Source organism: Balaenoptera ricei, chromosome 11 (assembly GCF_028023285.1).
Source record: "Balaenoptera ricei isolate mBalRic1 chromosome 11, mBalRic1.hap2, whole genome shotgun sequence".
NCBI lineage: Eukaryota > Metazoa > Chordata > Mammalia > Artiodactyla > Balaenopteridae > Balaenoptera > Balaenoptera ricei.
This window is the reverse complement of record NC_082649.1, coordinates 31,224,449-31,248,588: the sequence shown is the minus strand read 5'-3', so window position 1 is coordinate 31,248,588 and position 24,140 is coordinate 31,224,449. Positions and strand designations below refer to the sequence as shown.

The 24,140-nt window shown below is 34.1% G+C and overlaps 1 protein-coding gene across 3 annotated transcripts in view; it reads right to left on the bottom strand.

Annotated features, from left to right (window-relative positions):
- Positions 1-24,140, bottom strand: part of SUPT3H (SPT3 homolog, SAGA and STAGA complex component) — a 421,288-nt gene that overhangs the window by 177,012 nt on the left and 220,136 nt on the right. The window lies entirely within an intron of this gene.

Here is a 24,140-nt window from a genome sequence, read left to right as displayed (position 1 = left end):
TCTAAGCGCCTTGTATTCTTCTATGGTACTTATAATGTTTCATAGAAATGAGACAGGAAGCATTAGGAGGGTAGGATCTGTGTCTTGCTCATCTGTGCTTTGCTTTCCTTCAACATTTAGCACAATTTTTGGTAGACTGCATTGGAACATATCCTATTCAGAAATTATCAATTGTTGATACTTTTAAAACTAGAACTTATTACAATGTATATCCATAATTTTTATTATTTTAAACTTTTACAATGTTATATGTGTATAATAGCTTAAAAATCCATTATATATGAGTATATAAATCAACATTAGACTAATATATTTTAAATAACATTCATGTCTAAAAGAATTCTAGCCATGCTATCCACTGTTGAAAGAGGCACCCACTGTTCTGAGCTGTTAAATTCAGAGTTCTGTTCCAAAACCAATTGTGGTACAGTAAGCTTTTTATCCTTGAGGTGCTTTTTTGGCAAGAGCCCAAATTCTAACTGAAGGGGATTCAACTGAGTGATAATGTGTTGTATGAACATCTACACACTGTTAAAATGAAAGAGTTATTCCATACCAAATTTTCTTAAACAATTTAAGCAGTACCCAGAGTCAATCTACTTCCCAATAGAGAGCACACAAATTTTCATATGAATATACACCTTACCTAGTGTTTACACTGGAGTCTGATAGGGTAAAGGATACAGATGCGTCTTTTAAGCTAATCATTCAATCCAGCCCATGATAAGCACAAGGCTGTTGTAGCACTTTTTTCAAAAGTTGAACCATGTATCTTACAAAGTAATTTATAAAGTACTCACGAAATAAAGTAACACATACAACACTGCAAAAATTAAAATAATAAAAATTAGTATACTGTAATAAATTCAATTTTTAAAAGCATAAAGCAGAGCATGCTGGTAAATGTCATAAAATTATTATTCTTAGACAAATTCCTTAGCATTATGAGATACTCACCAACATTACAGCCAACAAACATTACATGGAGCATCAAAGTAGTTCAAGCTTCTTAGGAGTGTATTTTACAGCTTTCGTCTGTGATTCCTCAATGTACTTTACAGTGCCCAGAGCACAGCAGAGGGTCAATAAATATAGAATATGTGACTATAAAATGCTGAATTAGAAGTTGGGGAGATAAAGAGAATTATGGATCCTGTCACCAAAAACATTACAAAGATAGTAAAACAAGGCAGCAAATTGTGAATACCACAATGATAGTATCAATACAAACAAAGGTATTAAATGAACAAAAGCAGGAGGTGTTAAACAACAGTATAGCGTTCTGAGTGGGAGGTGGGGGGCGGTGACATGATAAAAGTTGTGTTTACGGACTAACAGCATGTGTCAGAAGGGAAGCTAGAACTGAAATCCAGAGATCACCACATGGACTAATTTTACAGTTGTAGGAAGAGTGAGAAAAAAGGATGGATCTGCGGTCCTAATACTGCTTAGATTTATAGGCCCTTATAAATTGGCACAGCATATTTGGCCTGGTTTAGGAAGTTTGGGAGGGAAAAAATGTACGTATGATTCATATAAGTACATGTAAACTAATGGAAGGAAACAGTATACTCATAGTCGCCTCCATATTTCCTAGAAAGTTCCTGTTAAGAGATTTTTTTTTAGAGAGTAACTGCTTCAGCACTATACCAAAAGAATCTGAGATATATGAGTAGAGTGGGAGGAAACCACCAAAAAATCCACAGTTTAACAAAATTATATTTTGTAGAGAACCCTTAAAGTAACTGAATTGGTTTTATTTTTTGAAAAATATTTGGTAATATTGAGCTACCTTCTCCTCTGCAGGTCTTAGGTAACTACTCTGACACAAAGGAAAAACACAGTAACTCCATTCCACCTCTTCAATTATGCCTAGAGAGGAGACCACCAATAGCTACTGGTAGCAGCATTTGTTAACTGCTGGGAGAGGGAAATGGCTCCGCTCACTTCAGCAAAGTTATGCAACAAAGTGGCCACATGTAGAAGAGACCTCAGATCAATGCCATGTATCAAAACACTACATTTGGCCAGTTGTTTCCAAGAAAGGACTCCTAACAGAGCCTGCTCTGAAGTTACCGAATGCACCTAAGAAAATCTGCTCATTTTCATTGGCTATGAATCTAGTAAATAGCATATCATTATTTATTTCATATAATCTGGAAATTTAAGGGGAAAAAGATCATTGCTTATCCAACAAACCCATGTTATCCAAGGAACAGTCTAGATAGTTTAACTATCTAGACGGGAGTTAAAACATGTTGAAATTTATGAAAATTTATAGAGCTTTTAGATCAAAAGGTAGATTTCTGATTTTTTCAGACCACCCCAAAGCCGGTCTGTAAACTGTAGGATCAATCTATTCTTATTCAGTGTTCAGAGACCTAAGTTTCTGCTGAAGGGGTTGCATGCACGGACAACAGCTGGGAAAACGAAATCCTTTCATCTCAAAATGGAAGCAATTTCTTTTTACAAACTGGAGTGATGACATGGAAGCAACTGTCACTACCAGTATACAGCAAGACGCCCACGAGTTCAAAACCACCAATGAAATCACAGGAAATGAAGCAGATGAATAAACAACAAACGTCTGAGCCACAAAACAAACTTCCTATTCCTTTATGTCTTCTCTTGCCATTTATTCTTAACATAATCAGTATGTTCACTATACTTAAATTAAAATAAATATGATAAAGAGTAATAAACCCTTGATTGAAAAAGAAGTTTTTCAGTATTTTATTTCTGCCCACGCTTCTGGAAAATGTAAGATGAAGAAAAATGGATAAAGTAATAGAAAGATATGTATCTTCTTTTCAGGCAGGTTCCTATTTGGCAAGAGTCTCAAGTTTATTGAGTGATAGGAATAACGAAGCCATGGTTAAAAGACATCTGGGAAATCCACATTTTTATTCATTCCGTAGGACAGTGAACTGAGGATTCCTTAAGGTCAACATCAAGAAGCTCCAATCTACATTTTAAAATTATTGTTCAGAAAACATTTAGAAAAAGCTGCAAAAGTCACAGGTGAGGAACCTACCTAACCAAATAACTCTTCATTATTTGTCTATCTTTGCCTTGCCCCATTATATCTATTAAAGACCATTAACCTGCAAACTCACATCTTCCTAGGTATGGAGCCAATGAGAACGAGTCATCAGCCAAAAAAAGGCAAAAGAGAGTCTCTTGTTTTAGCTTGCTATCCAGTGTGCACAGTAAGTTCTTATATGTTCACATGTCAACCAAGACACAGCTTTCCCAGAACTCTGTCATGTATACCATACCTCCTGACCAGGTACCTCTTCTGGTTATTAGCATGCACTCCAGTTTTATTCTAGGGCTAGAGTCTTGTCATGAACATCAGTCTCTTGAAACTGAGTCCTGGTGACCCATCTTAGCTTTTATTGGATCCCTTCCCCTGGAAAGGCAGATCTTGACTTTGTATTAATTGCTTCCTAAAGACCTGCTTCAGCCCGTATAGATATCCCTCCTTAAATCTGACACAGATACCTGATGCCCAGACCTACCATAAGAAACTCACAGGCTGTTGGTATTCCCTGAATTAAACCTGAGTTTATTGGTGCTTGATAGCCAGCTCTACAAAGAGAGGTAATCTCCTGTGACTTTTCCCAGTGGGACCTAGCATGCTAATCACTCCTCTAAAGTGGCCTGTCATTGAGCTCCTAGCATAAAAAGTCTGGGTGAGAGTGACAATATGGCTTAATATATATAACACTCCTACTATGTCATGCCAAGCAACTGCCATGAATTTTCTTATTTAATCATCAAAACAATGCAATGAGGTTAGGAATGATAATATCCCCACTTTACAACAAGGAGATTAAGGATACAGGACTTGCCCCCAAATTAATGAGGCAGTCTGACCCCAGAAACTCTGGTTTCAGAGAAATTAAGCCATATATACCAAATATTTCATCAAACCTCTAATACCATCAAGTGTTAAGATCACCATTATTTTAGCACTAAGAAAAAAAATACACTGCCAATTAAACTGACACAATGCTTTCTTATCAGCGCCACTCAAAATACGGGCCCTGACTAGCACCACACCACAAACTGTTGTCAGTCTTCAGCAAGACAAGAACAGAAAATGAATGTTTAGAAACTTTTATAATATTTTGACATCACTATGATTTTTTATTATATTTTATAAATGTGGTAAAGGTAAAAAATACCAACAATAACAATAAAAACTGGACTTTAACTTCAAATAGTTTAAGAAGCACTGACTTAGAATTTTGACTCCTCCGAATCTGTTTCTGATGCAGTCATCTGTACTCATGTTCCTCTGTTACCAAGGCTGTTCCACAGTCAGCTCCTGGGTTTTAATCCCAGACAGGGACAAGCACTCTTCAAACTTGGATCCCCTCTTTATCTTACAAGAAGGACTCAGGCAATGAGAGCTGTGTCACTACACATTCAAACATCAGAAAGTTCCAGGGTAAAAAAGAAATCAGCTCAGAGTTCATAAAACAATGGTATCATTTGCTCCCCTCTCATTTCTAAAATTTCTTCATGCTCTCAACTGTTTATTTACCCAAATAAAAGTCTGAAAAAAACTACTTTTCCCCCTGTAGTCTGTTTTTCGTCCCTCATAAACAACATTTTGGCTGATACTTCAGCAGACAGTCTTCATTATCTACATAGAAGACGGATGGGTAGTCCACAAGCAGTATTATTGAAATATACAGATCTATATAGCCCAAACAATATAATTAAACACACCAACTCAAAGCATTCTAGAGGCCCAATTTTCTCCATCTCCTATTTATATTAGTTTGAAAATTCATTAGCCAAAATACTCTGATATCTAAATATGTCCTGTTAGTTAATTAGGCATTGCCAGAAGTTTAGAGAACATACTGCACTCTTGGACATTGTTAATGGCTACTCTTTCTTTCCTGGTTATAAAAGCAATACATGTTTATCAAGGAAAGCTTGGAAACTATAGAGAAGAATAATAAAGATAAAAATCAGCCTTAATCCAAAGATCAAATTAATTATAATCAGTTTATAAATTAAGTCTAGGGTGAAAATAGACTACTCAATTAAATAAGATTATTTAATTTGAAAAAGTGCAAATCAGTGTTTTGATAACTTCACTTATGGGAGTCATCAAAATGTTTCTAAAATGAACACAGAAACTTAAGAAATCTTATATAGATGAGCAACTGGGCTTCAACCATTACATTACACTACCACACCTAAAACACGTTAGGGACATCATGTTCTAAAAATTCAGCTGAATAGTTTTAGAAAATACTTAAGATCTTATGGCTTGTGGGGTTGGTCTTTACACTTAGCTTTGAGAAGAGCAGGAAAAACAGATTAACTGATATTCTGAGGAGAACTTTAAGATAGAAGTTAGATACAAATTCACCAAAAGTCACTCCATACTGACAAATAGAAGTAATTGGTCTATGAGTATACAAATGGAAGAGAACAGAGAACTAGAATGCATGATGACACCAACTCTTTGAAATGTTGTGGGCAGGTATTGTTTAGTGAATTCACTAGTGGACAAACTGTAATTAAATTAAAAGGAGCTAAGAGAATTGAAATGTTGATGAACTGTACAAATAATTTAAAAGTCATATGGTCTTTTATCCAAAATGTTGCTGAAACAGGGGTAACAAATGTGGCTGTAAGTACTGGATGGGAAAAATAAGCTCCAATATTTATCTTATTCCACAAGTAAAAATTAATTCAATGTAGATCACAGACCTAAGCATAAAATCGATAACGATAAAAATACCAGAAAAAAACCTGAGAGAGAATTTTCATGATCTTGGTGTACACAAAGATTCATTGGACGAAGCATGGGAAGTACAAATAACATGAAAAAAACAGGCAAAAAAACTGAACAGATATATCACAAGGTGAGATGTATGAATGGCCAATAAACATATTAAAAGGTACTGAATATAATTCACCATTAAGGAAATAGAAATAAAGGTACTGAATGGCATTCATCATTAAGGAAATATCACACTGAGATAACACTACATACCCACTAGAATGTATGAAATAAAAAGACTAACAAACCCAAGGAAGCTAGATACAAGAAAGTACGTTCTATACAATTTCATTTACATGAAATCTAAGAGCAGACAAGCTAATCTATGGTGAGAGCAATCACCTGGGGGCAGCAGGCAGGTTGTGACTGGAAAGGAGAATTTCCTTAAGGAATGGAAATGTTAGTCCTAGCTTGGGGTGATGATTACACAGTAATATAGAATTGTAAAAGCTCCCTGAACTGAGCAACTAAAATGTGCATTTTCTTGTGCTAATTTTAAATGTACAAATTTGTATATTTACTTATATTACATACATGTACATATTTATATATATTCTTTCTCTATATATAAAACATATATATATATATATATATATGTAGTCTAAGAAAAAGTACTGAGTTTAGCTAAGCCTTCTTTACACAATGAGTAACTTAATAGACATACATATACTGAGTTCCTAGCATGTGCTAAATTACTTGTTTTTGTGTTAGAAATGAACATATCTTAAATTGACTTAAATGTTCCAATACAGGGCTTCCCTGGTGGCGCAGTGGTTGAGAATCTGCCTGCCAATGCAGGGGACACGGGTTCGAGCCCTGGTCTGGGAAGATCCCACATGCCGCGGAGCAACTAGGCCCGTGAGCCACAACTACTGAGCCTGCGCGTCTGGAGCCTGTGCTCCACAACAAGAGAGGCCGTGACAGTGAGAGGCCCGCGCACCGCGATGAAGAGTGGCCCCCGCTCGCCGCAACTAGAGAAAGCCCTCACACAGAAACGAAGACCCAACACACCCAAAAATAAATAAAAATAAATAAATTAAAAAAAAAAATGTTCCAATACAAATACTATGATTAAAGGAAAACACTCTTTAAATCTCCCTCCTAAGGAATGGTAACTTGTCAATTCTCTGATGGTAACATTGTTCAGTACTTTTTCTGCATACAAGATATCCCATATCTTTTAAAAACAGAATACGCCCCTATTTGCAGAAATGAAAACTACAATTACATTATTTAATAATTATTAATGTTTGCTGTCAATTACTTTCTATTTATGTGCTTATACATTTTAGAATACCTTTCTAAAGCTAGATAGTTAACCAAGGCCTGAGAAGAGCACCTACACAACAGATTGTCAAATCTTGGTCACACTTGATATGGCGCTGTACTTGGATGGTCAGAACTGTCCTTGGCTTCTCTGCCTAAATGGTATTTGTGAGCAATACTTAGGTTGCTACAGACTAGAACATTTCCAACAAAACACTGCTAATCACTTGCAAAAGAACCACTGAATTTCAAAATATTTCTTTGGTAGAGAAATGCTTACTGTCTTCTGCCTAGATTGTTATGCCTGAGTCATTACATTATCTGCTGCATTTTCTTGATAGGAAATTCCATTTCATGATAGCAAATCCTCAATACTGCTGTTACAGATATTTCAAAAGTATGTGCTATTACAAATTCATGTGCTTTTTTTGTGATTTCAAAATTTCTATATATATAACAACTCCAAGTTCCAGGCAGAAGAAACTATTATTAAACATACACAATGTACCAACAGTAGGCAAAACACGGCCCAGAATGTTCTGATTTTTCCAAATTCTTTAGTTCTTCTAAATTCAATTAAAGAAAAAAAGTCATCTTGATTTAAAATTCTGAGTCATTTCTTATCATAACCAATAATGATCTAAAATTACTGTGTTTGCATGTATCTAGAATTATAATAAATGCCATGTGTCAAAGGAGGTATTACTAGAGTAATTTTCATTATCTATAGAATTAGTTCACATAATACATTTAATGGCCTGTTACGTGTTTAGCTGGCGAGTTTCTACATTTACTAACCCCATAATTTTATATTAGAAAATTCTATTTCAACCTACCGTTTTTATTTTGACTACATCCAAAATATATTAATTGTGGCACATATAGTTAATAAATGAGCCATTATTTCTCCAAGGTGTGTAAAATACATACATAATGATGCCAAATGCATTAAATTTTCCTGCCAAACAGGAAAACAATTAAAGTTGTGTCAACTATAAAATCAGGATTACATTTATTTTAATAAAAGGAAAAGATTTACCTTATTATTTTTTTTAAACTTCAGACATGCAGTTATGTGAATGGTAACCTAATGCTGACTGTATAAAATATGAACTATGTAAAGGTTTTACAGCTGGTTTTAATCAGCTTCCTTTGTTTAACATTAAAAGTTAACTTCCAGAAGACACATACAAGCTACAGGTAATGATTACCAGATGGAGATGTTCTTCCTGTTACTATGTCTGACATCATAGAGCATACGCTATAAGAAGGGAAAAAAACAACTTGGGCAGAAATTCTGATATTTTCTGTGGTACAAATAGGCTCTTCCCGCCTAACACTGGCCAGCAAAGTCAAAGATTCTTTAGCATCAGAATGCTTTTGTACTTTTATAATAGAGTGAAATAAGGTTACAAGCAGCATACATGGCCAAACATTTAAAAAATTTACATGAACACTTTTAATTATTAGCTCTTCCTTCCTGTCAAAATGATTAAGTTGCAGCCTATTGAGTAACATTAATGTTTTCTTACAATCAGCTCAGAACAAAAGGTTCGCTCTCCACTGCATACGCCATGCTCCCACACCATATCTTATAACCATCTAACTTAAGGTCAAGCCCTGGGGAGTCTAAATGCCCAGTATCCTAGCAGGGCCCCCAACAAGAGTCTCTCTGTCCCAAATTATTCCATGTACTGATATTAGGTTGTCATCTAAAAACAGCAACTGAAAAATAAGGTCAAAACTTCAAGAGACTCTCAATTTCTATTAAATATGGTCTCAGAGTTTTAAAATTTCTATTTCCTTTCATTTCTCTTCATGGATGCTATACTCCCCTCAAAATGAACTACTCCTTTTTCTCGAACTATTCTCCTATCTATACCTTCCACTATCTAACTCCAAGATTATTTCTAGTCTCTACGAGATCAGATAACATTAATTCCTAAGCCCAGCACAAAAATTATTTCCTTCATAAGGTTTTTCCTGATTCTTAGAGGAAGAACTAATTTCTCTCTCACTGAACCACTGTAACATCTCATATATTACATCTTCATTAGTAGTATATTCATTTAATAATTTATCATATCCTCTGCTGGACCATATATAACCTCTCTGGTAAGGTATCCAAAGAAGTCATCCTATATGGTACGTTTTGAAGGTTTTAGCCCTCATTGTACCCCTAAAGTACAATATAAGACATTCAGAAGACCTCAATACAGTTGAGCCAAAGGAATGACTTAAAATCAGGTCTTGCTTTGTTTTTTGAGAATGTCTAAATTATAAAATAAAATAATACCTTAATCATTTTGTAGAATACCAACCTACCTTACATTATATGAGTATTAGAAAAGCAAATCCTACTATATTAAAATTCTTCCCCTAAGTATAACCAACAAAAATGTGTTCATCAAAATACCTGTACAAGAATATTCATGGGAGCACTTTTAATAATAGCTCTAAATTGGATTAACCCAAGTATTTATCAAAAGTAAAACTGATAAATAAATTGTGTCAAATTTATACAATGGAATGCCACCTTGCACGAGAATAACAACATGATCAATCTCACGAACATGATGTTGAGTAAAAGAAGCTAGATTCAGAAGAATATACACTGTAAGATTTCATTTATATTATTAGATCCATTAGAATAATAATCAGGTTCACTAAAATCCTCCCTTGATACCACATTCCCTCGCAGTCTTTGACAGTAAACGGAGTGCTGATAATAATTATGCTAGGATGATGGGCACCAAGCAGGACTCCCTGAGCAAGCCAGGATGCGTTTATACTACTTTTAGAGCAAAAATCCCTTCAAGATTGACTATTACTTCTGCCTTCACTTTCTCGTCTCCAGTGCTCTTGGTAATTAATTCTAAAGACTTTTTGTTCCCACCGCTGAATTGGAACTATTCTCGCCACAACTTATCAAATGCAATAATCAACTCGCTGTCCTCATTTTAGTCAACTTCTCAACAGGATCTGAAACATTCTCTTCATTTGGCTACCAGGATACCATAGAGTTGGTGTCACTCATCTCCTGGTCTGGGTCTTCATTTCTTCAACCTGTGTGTGTTGGGATACCTCCTGGGGCTGCTCTCCAGTCTTCTCTCTGTCTTCTCTCTTCTCTTCCTAAGAGACCTCATACTACCTTATATGACTTTAAATCCCATTAATATGCCAATGACTACAAAATTTTTATCTTTAGCACCAACCTCTCTCATGAATTCACGTCATATATTAAACTGCCTACTCTACTCCTCCACTTAGCTGTCTTACAGGCTTCTCAACTTTAATACGATAAATGCATTTAACACATAAATGCTAAATTTTGGCCCCAAACCGCTATTCATCTAGCTGCTCAGATAAACATTCTAGAGGTCATCCTTGATTTCTTCCCTATCTTCACATCTAATATCCACTCTGTTATTAGCAAGTCCTGTTGATACCACCTTCAAAATAAAGCCAGATTGACCACTTCTCACCACTACAGTGAGTGAGCTACCAGGAACCACTACTGAAGTCTCTTAACTAGTTAGTCTCCCTGCTTCCACTCCGAAACACCTACAGCCAGCTGGAGTGATCTTTTAAAAATCTTAAATCATCCAGAGGGTTCTGGGGATCTGTTGCACAACAATGTACATGTTGAAAATACTGTACTGCACATTTAGAAATTGCTGGAATGGTGAAAAAAGAATTAGTGAATTTACTTCACTTGGACAAAAATATTTTTGAAACTCAAGTGCTTTTGTTTCAAAGTCAAATAAATTCTAAAAAACGATAAATAAAATGCCCTTAAATGAGAGCACAAATCACTCCCCTACTTATAAACTTTAGTAGTTTCCTATCAGACTTTGAACAAAATGCAACTCCTTAGCAAGATTTATCAATGTAAATCAAACCTTTTAAAAACTTCTGTCCGTACAAAGTCAAACAGTGAAAGTGACACAGAGAAACACAATGCATGCATCATCTGGCCCCTGCCTCCCTTTTACACGTCATCTCCTACCATTTGACCCCACTCACTTCACTCCAAATACCCTGATATTTCTGTTTTTGAAGCACATTCCAGTCTCAGGACCTTTATACCTCCTGTCACTCAGTCTGGAATGCTCTTCCCCTAGACCTTTGTATGGTATTCTATTCAACATTATTCAATTTTTTACTCAAATACCATCTCCTCTGAAGTAATCTAACTTTACCTCTCCCTTTCCTTACCCTGCATTATTTTCTTCATAGCAGTTAACATTATCTGATATTATTTATTCATTTATTTATTATCTTTCTTGCACACCAAAAGATAAGCTCTATGGGGGCAGGGGCTTTATGTACCATGACATCCCCAATGCCTGAAACAACGCTTTGGCACATTCATCAGTAAATCTTTGATGAACCAATGAATGATGGAACCCATGTGAGGCTAACAATCCCACCCAGTCTAACTCTACCTCTTGTATACACAGTATATTGAGGAGACAGGATTTTACTTATATCAGAATCCACATAATTATACACTATTTTTAACAGAGTTCTGCCTTGAGAGTAGCAATATAAAATTGCCGTAGTTGCAGAATATTTTACTATTGGGCCTGATAAAACATTAAACCAGAAACTATTCTAAAATAACTGCCTGTCCCAGCAGTCTCGACCAATTTTTGCACCTGGAACAGAAAGGGGAAAAAGCCAGGTGAACTTTTACTCACTTATATGTGAGTGTGATGCCTTTCTTTAATTTTATTTGGGCTTCTAAATGAAATAAGCAATTTGAATAAAATGGGAGCCAATGAACTTATAAATTTAAAAAGTGCCACATTACGCATTTTAATTAAGTGCCTGGGAAAAATGTGATTTGTAATCCTACTGCCCTGACTTACAACAGAAAGACTTAAATATTTGACTAAATATTCTGAAGTATCTATACACAGAGAATCACTGTATTTATGTACATTATCTACTACTGCTTCAATCTTCATTCAACATTAATGGATGCTGATATTCCAAATTAAAAACTTCAACACATTTATGCCAAGGAAAAACTATGTACTCCACAACTGCTACCTACTTCATTACTCATTTTTGTTATATCTGACAAGGTCCTTTCATGTCACATAGTTAAAGGGACCGGGCACCTCTTTTCCAAGAACTTGGTTGATTTGGGGGTGAACTTGATAATCCTGAAAACACTAATTCAGAAATGTATTGAAATCCAACCCCCCAAATAATGTGAGAAATATATTGGAAATTATTAAAAATGAAGAAACGGTAATCAAAATTCTTTTGTAATTTCTTTCTACATTTCTTTATTCTTATCATTTCTGTTAACCAAAACAATATGAATGAAGACCTCATTAGACACTTATCTCAAGCATCAAAAACAGTGTCTATCAAATAGCAGATGATAAATATAAATTATAAATATTACATAAATATAAATTATAAATTATATATAAAACAACAGCTTATGTGACAGAGTTCCCCTCTCAAAGTTCTTAGATAACCTAGAAACATCATAACTATTACTAACAATAAATCTAATTCAATTATGATTATCTCCTATATTTAAAATGTTTGATTTTTACTTATGAGAAAACTATACTCCATTGAAAGATACATTTCTATATTCAAATACTCTGAAGTTTGTAGCAAATTAAATTAGAAATGACTTGAAATTTACTCTGTCACTGACTTTGTAAATACTTAAGCAAATTAAATGTTCAAGCTTCTTTAAAATTTTCATCTTACCGATAATATCATCCCCTACTTTAACAAAAAATATAAAAAATGAAATGAACAAATTTCACTATGTGCACTGGCCACCTGGATTTCTGGTTTAACAATTGCTTACTGCATAAATAAATTTTCTCCAACTTATATATACATTTTCACTTAATTGCAGATAATCTGATACTAACCTTCTAGATCTTTAAAGTGTATTACCAGAAAGGCTGGAGTACTTAAATCATCCTTAGGAAGTCACAGGAAATAGTAAACACGTAACATCACAAGGTCACCCATTGCAAAAATTAGAAACTGTACAGCATGGTGACCATAGTTAATAATACTGTATTGCAAATTGGAAAGTTGCTAAGAGAGTAGATCTTAAAAGTCCTCATCACAAGAAAAAAAAATTTTTTTAACTATGTATGGTGACGAATGTTAGCTAGACTTACTGTGGTGATCATTTTGCTGTATATACAAATATTGAATCATTATGTTGTACACCTGAAACTAATATAATGTTCTATGTCAATTATACCTCAATAAAAAAAAAATCAGAAACAACTCAGTCTTACTTCCTGGCCAACTACTAATATCAAATCTTAAATGCTTACATGATTAAATGTGATTTGTTACCTCTATCGCTCAGGAACCAAACTCACATAAACAAAACCATCCACTTGGACTTGAAGGAATTGTGTACATAACAAAGCACTGGGGTCTTAAGAATCTTGGTTTTAAAAATGTCCTCAAGCTCCTTTCACCTCTAAAACTCTATGCTTCTTTGAGTTTTGCTGTGTTCAAAATAGCCTCAGCAATTGATTCATAACGGTGTCATACACATAACTAGGAAAAATTCTGTCTCACTGATGTTGAAAATAGGAGTTATTGGTCTGTGAACAGGTGCACTGCTAAAAAAAAAAAAGTTTTAATGTAATTCTAGTTCCAGAGTTATTAATAACTAAATTTCGATATTCAAGATATCAGGAATAGTGAACACTAGGTGTCAGTGTAAGAAATGGAAAAATATTTTTTAAAACTTGTTTCCAATCAGGTGTATAACAAAGAAATCAAAAACAGCTGTGACCACATTTACTTATAATTGCATAATTCATTTAACAAGCTCTTTCAAACAAAAATTCCTGTTCCAAAACCATCAAGAGTTTAAGATCAGATTAAGCTGATTATTAGAAGTTACAAGTCTTTTGTAACTTCAGTTACATAAAGCACAGCAAGTACTTTTACTTTTAAGAATACATATTTTGAAGAATGGTGTTAAATACAGGTATAAGTATGGAAGTATTATGTTGCATGACTTTAGTTGGTAGAAAACAATTATTTAAAAAAATAATGCATGCTGGATGATTAATTTGAAAACACTGAATTTTAACTTTTTCTCCGAAGTCTCCTACATAAATACCAAGGTATTAGAAGTTAAGATGCTTAAAGGGTCAATTCACAGAGAAAAGAACACATGAACACAGGAAGGATGATTGACTCTCCCCAAATTTTGGTACCTAGAGGTTGTAACTTAACTATGAATGCTAATACTGATAATAAAAACTGCATCTATTAACTATAACAATATTTCAGATAAAAAGCTTTCTCTATAGACTCTTCAGGGTAAAGATTTTCAAAATAGGTTTTGAAAATATTATTATTAGCAATAATAATAAAATACAGTGCCTCATATTTTATAAAGTATATTCATTTATATTCATAAATACCTGATTTAGGCCCCAAAATAATTATACAATAAATCTATACTCATTAGCACAGTGGTCATTTTGGGGGCTTGAACTTTCTGTCCTCTGAACCCTCTCTCACCTACCCATTTATCCATTTCTCTGTTTTATCTCTCAAAGTCCACATTACTATCGACTTAGTAAATCTTTCCATGTGTTTTTCAAGCATGTTGGGAAACTTTTTCATACAATATTCTGAAAGTCATTCATTTGGGGGAAAGGAAAAAACTAAACATAGTAGTCGTCACTAAAATACAACATGTTGGGACTCAAAAAATCATTTAGGAGAACATTCAAGTATTCAATGGAGAAACTCTTGTTTCACTGACAGTTAAGTTCTATTTGAACTGCAGTCATAAGAGGAGAAAGCATGAAGCTTATGGAAAAGCCTTCCAAGTCCCAGGATTCAAACAAAGGCAATTTAAGCCACTCTGTATCTGACAGTTTCTTCTCAGGGACATAAAGTTAGATGGGAACAGACAAGGAAGAACAGGGAAATTCACATATAACAAATTATTTAAACTGATATCTAAGAATGTTAAGATATCTAAAGCATACCGGGAGTGAGAAGTAGAAGTAGGAGAAATCAAGACAGAACTGTATATAGTGTGACATTCAAAGCCAGGAAAGTGGCCCCAGAAATACATACAGCATATGATTCTTCAAGCTCTCTTCTGGCTCTTTAGTGTCTTTGCCCTTAACACTGTGTTACTCCAATTGTATAGTTTTTTGATTAAAATTTTTGGCTGGCATTAATGAAATCATGTTTTCATCAACAGTGTCGATGAGTGCTAAGCCATTTATGCACATCATCTTATATAATGCCTACGAGGTAGGTAAATTCCTACAGATGAGTAAACCAGGGCTCAAAGGGATTAAGAAATAACGCTCAATAATGCGTAACTAGCAAGTTATGAAGGAAGCCAAAATTCAAACCCAGGGATGTCTGTCTCCAAAAGCTTTCCACTCTACCAGCATTTCCCAGCTGAAGGTTCAAAAGCTCTTGTGGGTTTTGCAAAAGTAACCAGGAGAGTCACATTTAGAACAATGACTAGTAAGTGAGAATATGCCAAATTGGTACATCTAAATGTACTTAGAACTCAGAACTTCTACCTGTTTTTTACTCAGATAAACACTGATGTCCATCATAATGGATTTGATTGATATATTGTTTTGAATTTGTTTATTCTTACAGATACAGGATTTAATTTACCGCCATAGTGGATTACTGTTTACAGATGGCAAATATAGTTCAGAAACCTGTCACCATCCAACTCAGAGGTAGTAATATCTCTCACCTAAATACTTCAACATCCTTCTTCAAACAGACCTCTCTGGAAGTGGCATCTTGAGTCTTTCACTACCTTATATAAAACAGCCAGGTTATTTTATCCACTTTCCTGACTATGCCACTTTCTAAAATTTTCAATATCCCCAGCAATCCATAGAATTACATAAAAATTCCTCAGTTTGAAATTCAATGACCTTGAATATCTAGTCCCAACCTTCTTTTTCATCCCTTTCTACAGAATGCATTTAAGAAACAATTATATTCCAGTGGGAAATCCACATGGCTTGATCAAGGTGATTTCATATAAACCAATGGCTAAATTTGATTTCTTGGCATAAAATGCAAGCTCTGGGCAATTTATGTGACATTTAAAAATAGGAATTCTACTCCTGACAACATCTAAAACTTTTCTTCTTGAAGCCAATGACCAACGCAAGCAGCAAATGGTAAATTTCCAGAAAAGCTCACAATATCTTAAATATCTTTTTTGAGTATGTTTTAATCTCTTCTTTCTTAACATTTAATTACCTTTGTCCAGAGATCTATCAAATGTTGCCTACTTTAATGTTATAAAGTTATTCATTATGCCCAAAATGTTTTGCTGGCTATTACGACCATTTCTCACATTGAAGAATGTTACTTTTTCTCTTTACAGACTTAAAATACAGGATATCTTTAACAGATACTTGATATTGAATTTGTATTTTCCACACCAAAAGAAGGTTCTACTTACTTTTCTTGGGGCTTCTCTTTTCTAACCATTTCTTTTTGTTCACTATTCTCCATAAACCCTTTGCAAAATATGAATCTATTCTGAAATCAATACTTTTCACTACAGAGAACCACAGAATACTCAAAAGTAGAAGGGACCTTAGAGATACATAGTAAATTCAGTCAGTAAGTACCAGAATAAAAGAATCAGAATTTTTCATCCTAAAGACTCCTCAAACTCTCTGAAAAAGAAATTACTTGAATTTCACATCTCCTACTTTATAAACTGTGCGACTTTTGCCAAGTTGCTTAATCTTTCTGTTCTTCAGTTTCCACACCTACAAAATATTTTCTAACTCTCCAGGTTTATCGCAAATATTAAGTAAAATGTTCATTATAAGAGATGTCATTCTCAAAGTATGCACAATTGAAAGTTTAAAAAGAAAATATACTTTTAAAATTTTCTTAAGGACATTACTAAATCAAGGAATCTTTATACAAAGTTTTAGGGAAAAAAGTTTTTTGATCTTTTAAGAAATATATGCTATATTATATATGATTAAATTTCCAGATTAAAAAAAATAAACTTTATTATTGAGAGACATCTTTCTAAGTGTATCACACACTATCTTTACTATCAAAGAGTATCCTGAATGTATCAATTTTTTCTAATTGTTTCAAGCCTTCAATATGAATATCAATCAATATACTTGTTGTATATAAGAGTGATGGTCTCTACAACCAAAGAAATGTATTAGGAGACGTTAGTTATTTCAATGCATACTTTATGGAACATAGTTTATAAGTTGTACTCCTAGACCAATTAGATACCTATAATTTTGTGTAGTTCTGTTTTTTAGCAATCATTTCCCTCTTAGCTCCTACACTCTCCCAACTTCTTGCTGCTTCTTATCAGCACTTGCCTCCTCACCATTCTGCTGCATCTACTCTACTGTGAAAAAGAAAAATATATAAACTTTTAGATTAAACCCACTCTGAGTAATGAGCATGATTACGGTAGTGTCTATTGCCTTTCTGTCACTTACTGTCAGATCCTTAGCTGGATTAGAAGCGCAAAGTCAGTAAGATTCTACTGATAATAAAACATTACTTTCAAATTTAGTCTCAAAACATTCTTAACATGTTCTCTTAAGTCTTTTCTAATTGACACATTTATTTGATGGACCTTATTTCTCTTTCTATTCACTTTAAAAATCTGAAGTCAATTTTATATCAGTCTTCAAACATAAATAGTATCTTTTGAATTTCAGATTATCTACATCACTTAGAATTTCAGAATCACTTACTCTAGAGAAGTATCTAAGGATAGTGCATTCTTAGGAAACAGAATGTGATTTATAAATTCATCGAGAGATATAAAAATGACTAGAAACGTTTGAAATTATAAGCATAAACAAATTGCTCCCTATCACAATCAGTAAAATAAAACCCCTAATAAAACATCAGGATGAATGTGAATATCTGAAGGGATAAAAAACATATTTAAAAAAAGAACTGTTACATATTCTTCAAGTGTAGACTAATATATAATACTTGGATCTGGGAAATAAATAAAGTTGTCTAATGATATCTATATAACACATAAGGCAATGTCAAATTGGGTTAAACTACGTTAGAAAGCTACATAGAAATAATAGTTGTTATTTTTTTAAACCTGGAAAATGGCCTATGTATCTACAATAAAATAATATATAAAAAATGTTTAGGAAACTGGTTGGCACAAAGTAGATATGAACTAACTTTTATTTCCTTCTTCTCTGCATAATCTCCACACTAATCAAGAGAAACAGCAACTCTGGGAAAAGAAGATATAGGGTTATGAATAAATAAAAGACTTTCAAAGACCTTGGAAAAGGTACTGAAGAACAGGAGTCTGAAAACAAGTCTCTTGGTTCAGATACAGAACAGAACACAAAATGTGATGAAGGAGAATACAGTAGTTGGGAGATACTTGCCAAAGTAAAAGGCATTAGAAGAACAAACAGATAGGGGAGGAGAAACTCAGTGCCTGCTAATCCAGATGGGAGGTTAGTTACTCCTCACACATGTTAAGTTTATTCTTTACTAGTTTTCATAAAGATTATTAGAATAACTTTGAAAACCAATTCATATATGAACACAGAATTTAACAGATTGCATGGTTTACTACTTGGCTGATAAATTCATATAGTGAAAACCCAGTATGACTTTTAAGTAGAATGGTAGATAATTATATTCTGTGTATAAAACAAAGCGATTTTTCTGATATTTAACTGTGAGTAAATAGAGAAATAAAAGTAGCTATACAGCCATCAAAAATTATGGTATTTTTTGAACTGCAAAAATGGGTATTATCAAAAGCATATTATTGACAGCATATAATATCAATTCAGTCACACAATTTCCAGTTGGCACAAATCTGTACCTATTTTAATTAACTGATGCAACTCAGTCTGGAGAGAGGGTATTTTATGAATGGTCTGCATGTCTTTGGTAAATCTGAAATTCTTGGAAACTACACATTAGGCATTTAATAGGAGCTGCAGCCAGAACTGAGTTTCAGCACAGGTCAGAAATCCAAACTTGGCATAGGATCCAAGTAGCTAGCAGAGCTTAGCTTAAATTAGGTAACAGGATCCTAGCTGACCAGCAGGAATAAATGCAGAACACTGAAGGAAAAGCCTTGACACACGTGGAAAGGAGGGAAGACACAGTTTTATACCTCTGCGAAGAAAACCATGTATAATAATATGAAACGGTGCTTTTAACTTACTTGGAACTATGAACAATTTGTACTCTGAGATTCTCTTACCTTGAAGAGTTGAACAATTGACTATTAGTAGAATATACTACAGGAAGAAAAAGAAGACATGCTGAGAGTTGGGAAAGGACTGGAAATTCTTTCCTGGTTGGTCCTCTAGGTTATGCCTGTAGCAAATTACCCAGGGGAATTGGCGGGGAAAACGTAGCTAAAGAGGCAATCTACTTAGAATATGCCCATTTTGTGTCACAGACTAAAAACTAAATATCTGTCATCTGCAATACAAACATTATTTCTTAAAAAAGAGAAGATACAATACTATTTCTTGAGGTATGAGGTAGTAATATGAGAGAAAATCCAGCTAAGTAATAGAAAATATTAAGAGCAATCGATCAGAAACAAGTGCCATTGAAAACAATTAGTACATTTTCTACAATACATTATTTAAAAAGAAGCAAAAAAGAAGGAAAGGAAACACTTTTCATGACATACAATGTTCTATATTTTGAACAATGCTGTGTGTGTATGTGTGCACATGTGTGTGTATATTCCACAAAGCAGGTGTGCTTTCAGTCTGTTTATGCTAAATATGTGGTACTTCATTTATTCTACAGTAGAAACAGACAAATAAGCCAAGAATTTTTTCCCAGATGGTATTTGTGAATTTCTCTATCCCATCCATGTAAACACAGAGTGGTGTGTTCCGGTTTGCTGAGTTACATATCCACGCTCTGACTTAGTACAAAGTCTGAATGTTTAGTCAGCTAAAAGACTGTTTCCATTCTGTGATTCATTAGGTCCCCATGGTACCTCTACTTCCTTTATTTTATGCAATCACAAATTATATTAGTTTGTCCTATTTTTATAACCCTTATAACTGAAGTTCTGCACAGGAAATTCTACCGCTATTTTAAAACATACTCATAAACCATTACGGAGGTGACATAAGTGACAGCCCACAGAAGTGGTGATGAGGACTGAACATTGCCTTGCAGGAGCTCCTTCTACCAGGAAGATAAACTGTCAAATTAAAAAGCATTACAAGTAAGTGGGGTGGAGGAAGCGATGACTCAGTGTATGCTAATCCAGATGGGAGACTTAAGCAATCACTTTTGACACATATAAATTTGTTATTAATTTTCATAACTAAAGACTATTAGAATAACCCTGAGAAAGTGGTTCTGATGTGAAAACAGTACAACAAATTGAGGAGCTTACTAGTTGCCTGGTAGATTATATAGTGAAAATCCAATATGCTTTGAAATGGAATGGTAGATAGTTATACTTTGTGCATACAATGAAGAGGGTCCTCTGATATTTAACTTTGAATGAATAAAAAAATGAAAGCAGCTATATAGCCATCAGATGTCATGACAGTTTTGGAACTTGAAAGGATATTATTATTGACAGCATCATAATAGCAACTCTATCACACAATTTCAAGTTGGCATAAATCTTTACCTACTTCAAACAGATGTAGCTCCCCCTGTGGAGTGGGAGAAGAGGGAAGCCTAGGATATGAAAATGTTTGCATCTTTCCGGAAAATTTGAAAGAGCATTTCAATGGATTTTTCAATCCAATTCTAACCTAAATCGTGCCATTAAATAGCCCTGTTATCTTAGAATTAATCACGATAGTAACCATTTACTACTACTAACTTAGAGAAAGGATACTATGCCCCAGAAACTTCACTAAGTCCTTTAATATACAATATATCTAATTTTTATGACCCTCTATAACCACTGTAAAAAGTAAATATTAGTATTGTTATTTTACAAAATAAGAAAATTAAAAGTTTTGAAAACTCTCTCTAGTGACAACTAATTAGTATTGCACTGAATCATAAAATTGCTGATATTTAACCATTCATGACTTATAAAAAAGGCAATTTCATTTGGTTCAAACTATTATATAACAAATAATTTCTGAAGTATAATTCAACTTTAAAGTCCTATGACTTTAATATTCTAACTTGTTCTTGAATAAAGTCAAAAGCTTTATATAGATTTTAAACTATATGTTTTCATGATTTAACATATTCTATAATCTTCACGCAGAACTCCAGTGAAGAACAGTTAACTGGGGCCTGAGCTGGTCACAACCTAGCAAGTGGAACAGAGTAGAGTTAGGTGGAATCACTCAGACTGGAGGGCAGGCCTGGCTGAAGAACTGAGAAAGAATCAGGGGTAGGATGAGAGGGCACAGGTCTCAAATGGGAATCACAGGTCCAAGAAACAAGAGACAAAAGAAAAGATTTAAAGAAAACCTCTTCCCAAATGAAACAACACACAACCGCTGCCAAAATGATCCAAGAGACTGAAGAATGGATTTTCTTCCCCTTTAAAGTTTTAGATTAAGGTATTAAGGGCCGGCAGTTGAGGAAAGAATGACTCAACTGAAGTTCTAGCTCACTACCCCAGTACTTAAAGGTGCTTTTTGAACAGGAGACACAGCACCACAGAGCTTGTAAGAGTGGAATCACATTCTTCTCTTCTAAATAGGCTGTAGCAAGAATCTAAATGCTTCTTATTTCTTCTATAAGTTATGTATTCCCTTTGATAGTACCCTATCAAAGCACTTTGACAGATCACTCTAGCATTAACAGAGCAAAGTCATAGGGGGAAAAAGTATATCACATAAAAACAACTTCCTTATTATATTTGTCTATGAACTTCTGTGACATACATAACACTGTTTCCACAGCTTTTGAGGAAAACTAAAATTCCTTTAAAAAACATCATTTCCTTCCAAAATTAAAAAGTATGTTTTCTTGAAAAATTGAAATTGAAGACGGATATGGGAAATATGGCAACAATGTGCTATATAAATCCATTAACACTGAATACCTTCCTGGTTAAGCAAATGAAGTCGACCTGGTAAAAACCAGGTAGAAGTGGCTCCTGAGCTCAGATTTCCATTTTAAAAGTCATACCTATGCTGTCAAACATTCCAATTTTAATCTTTCAAGAATAGCCAGAAATCCTAAGTTTTTATGTAAAAGTGATCTAATTTTAAAATGTTGGCAACTAAATTTGTATCTTAATATAGTACAAGTAAAACCAGATTCTATGCTACATCTATGCATAGGTCAAGAGTTTTTTACCTCTATTCTGATGCTTACTTTCCTCAATTAAATTTAATAAATATATGTTGAATCCTATGAAAGATTTAACATATATTTTTATATAGACACGTATATACAAAAACAAGAAGAATTCCAGGCTAGATACCTCTTGTCAAAACCCCCATCTCTCCCTGTGAATATCAGCATTACCAGTTATCATAATGTTTAAAAATTAATTTATTTAAAAAAAATTTTTAATTCAATTTATTTAAACTAAAAAAACAGTTCATCCCACTCCACCTCCTGCCTCTGGCAACCACCAATCTGTTTCTCTGTTTCTACGAAGTTGATTTGTTTTTCTTTTAGATTCCACATATAAAAGGGCTCATACGGTATTTGTCTTTCTATGTCTGTCTTACTTCACTTGGCATAATATCCTTGAGGTCCATTCATGGTATTGCAAATGGCAAGGTTTCATTATTTCTTATGGCTCAATAATATTCCATTGCATAGTTATACCACAATTTCTTTACCCATTCATCCATAGATGGACACTTAGGTTGTTTCCATATCTTGGCTACTACAAATAATGCTGCCACGAACATGGGCATGCACACATCTTTTTGAGTTAGTATTTTCATTTCTTTGGATAAATACCCAGAATTGGAACTGCTGGATGATATGGCAGTTCTGTTTTTAATTTTCTGAGAAACCTCCATACTGCTTTCCACAGTGGCTGCACAAATGCACAATCCAACAACGCACAAGGGTTCCCTTATTCCACATCCTCACCAACACTTGTTATTTTTAGTCTTTTTGATAACAGTCATTCTGACAAGTGTGAGGTGATATCTCATTTGGTTTTGATTTGCATTTCCCTGATGGTTAATGATGGTGAGTATCTTTTCAGGTACATGTTGGCCAGCTGTCTGTCTTCTTTGGAAAAGTGTCTATTCAGATCATCTGCCCATTTATTAATTGTTTATTTTTTGCTATTGAGTTGTATGACTTCTTCATATATTTTGAATATTAGCCCCTTATCAGATATATGATTTGCAAACATTTTCCTCCATTCAGTAGGTTACCTTTTCATTTTGTTGATGGTTTCCTTTGCTGTGCACAAGCTTTTTAGTTTGATGTAGTCTCACTTGTTTATTTTTGCTTTTGTTTTTGGGGTCAGATTCAAAAAATCATCGCCAAGACCTATGTCAAGGAGCTTAGTGCTTACGTTTTCTTCTAGGCATTTCATGGTTGTAGGTCTTACATTTAAGTCTTTAATCCACTTTGAGTTAATTTTTGTGTACAGTGTAAAAGAGCATCTAGTTTCATTCTGTTACATGTGGCTCTCCAATTTTGACTGCTTTCTCGTAAATTAATTGACCATATATGTGGGTTATTTCAGGGCTCTTATTCTGTTCCACTGATCTACGTGTATGTTTTAGGCCAACACTTGTTAGAATGGCTATTATGAAAAAGACATGAGATAACAAGTGCTGGTGAGGATGTGGAGAAAAGGGAATCCAGTACTTTAAAACTGTTGTGCTATTTCCTTCTAGTCTCCATATTTTCATGAAAATTCTGCTGTCGTTCAAATCATTGTTCCCCTATGGTAATAAATCTGGGTGCTTTTTTTTTTTTTTTAATTTATTTATCTATTTATTTATTTTTGTCTGCCTTGGGTCTTCGTTGCTGCGCACGGGCTTCTCATTAAGGTGGCTTCTCTTGTTGCAGAGCACAGGCTCTAGGCACGCAGGCTTCAGTAGTTGTGGCA